This window comes from Aplysia californica, unplaced genomic scaffold, assembly GCF_000002075.1.
Source record: "Aplysia californica isolate F4 #8 unplaced genomic scaffold, AplCal3.0 scaffold00150, whole genome shotgun sequence".
NCBI lineage: Eukaryota > Metazoa > Mollusca > Gastropoda > Aplysiida > Aplysiidae > Aplysia > Aplysia californica.
The window spans coordinates 116,220-117,844 of record NW_004797420.1 but is presented as its reverse complement, the minus strand read 5'-3'; the positions used below and the strand labels follow the sequence as shown (position 1 = coordinate 117,844).

General features: G+C 39.1%; 1 long non-coding RNA gene across 1 annotated transcript in view; it reads right to left on the bottom strand.

Moving 5' to 3' along the window:
• Positions 1-1,625, bottom strand: part of LOC101857250 — a 5,338-nt gene that overhangs the window by 3,121 nt on the left and 592 nt on the right. The window contains exon 1 of the long non-coding RNA XR_220408.3: positions 1,357-1,625. This exon is cut by the window's right edge and continues 592 nt beyond it. This is a non-coding gene — a long non-coding RNA (uncharacterized LOC101857250). The remainder of the gene's footprint in view (positions 1-1,356) is intronic.

The following is a 1,625-nucleotide window of genomic DNA, read 5'->3' as shown; positions in this document are numbered from 1 at the left end:
CTCTCTCTCTCTCTCTCTCTCCCTCCCTTTCTCTCACGTGCTCTTTGTCTATCTCTACGTGTTCTCCTCCCCATTATTTATTTGTTACGAGACTTCGATATACGAACGCATTATCATGTTTGTTTTTTCTCCTTTTTATAGACTATGCAGCAAACATGCTCAAGAAGAAAGTGAAGGATAGTTACGACAAAAAAATGACCAGAGAATACAATTGTACAGTAAATCTACACACCTTATGATGTTACGTTGCAGTTTAATTCAAGAAAGACTATATTTTGCCAAAAACAGCAAAGTCTAGATCTAGTTTGAGTAAAGAGGTACACACATCGACTAAGAAATGGTGTTGGTTGCGAGAAAAAAGCAAAACATATAGACAGAAAAAGTTGATATACGAGTTTTTTTATACGATCGAAAAAAAAAAAAAGAACCAACTAAAGGCACCCTCCAACAATCCACAGAAACTGATGAAAACATTGACACACCAGATCAAAGAATGAGCAGAGGAAGCAATAAGTTACATAGAAAACGAAGAACACAATCCGAGTGAACCAAACTGGGATAGGCCTAAACTACTGAGGTCATTAATTAAAAACATATCAAAATCGTAGACCATAACACAGGATCAAGAGCAGTAATTCACTAACATGTTCACTTTTTGCATTTAATCTCATGTAACGCCAAGAAAAACGAGGAGAAAAACACAAAGCTTCCAGAGGGTCTTTAGTTCACTTGCTATCACGCTCGGCTAAGGTTTGAATCTCCGCGGGGGCAATCCTGACTTCTGGGTGTTTCAAGAGTTGTTCCTAAGCTTGATCTTAAAATGAATCAAATATAATATTCAGAGGTACTGCTTCTCAACTTTATTGATTTAAAAACGAAAGTTCAAATCATAAAAATGGGAGGTTGGAGAGCGCCACAGGTAGAGCGCCTACTTGAACTGCTTTTTTCCGTTCCTTATGTTTTATTTTCCGAAGGTCCATCATGGGTTTTCAAAACGGAAGTAAATGATCATTCTCGTGTCACCGTACTTATCTTAGACAAGAAGTAAGTAAATGAATAAATAAATAAATAAATAAATAAATAAATATAAAAAATGACCAAGCAACTAAAGTATGCCTTAAAAGACGACTAATGGTGGTTGAAATTACCAAGCATTACCGTTGCATATATACAAACTAAAAGAAAGAATATATAAAAAGAGGGACAAACAAACCTAAAATCAACTATCGGAGTCAACCCCCACCCCCCAAACTACCTAAACGGAGCTTCAAAAACATCCCAATCCGTATCCCCTCTTTCATTTGCTCAAAAATCTCATTCAGCTACGAGAGCTTCTGATAGTTTGTAATAGCTTACCAAACAGTACGCCAGCGCTGCTCTCAACACTCCTCGCTCTCTGAATAGAGGCTGGTGAATTCCATTCTGTTCCCGCAGTCTCTCCACAGAGTATGAAGACAGGAACGTACGCTACGCTAATATCTACACATACTCTCCCCCGCCCCCCCCCAACCTCTCTCCCTCTCACTCTTCTTTCTCCCCCTCTCTCACACTTCAATTCACTTCACATCATCAGCAGTCGGGTCAGGAAGGGTTTTCGTTCCACCTTAACCCTCCGGAGGCTACAG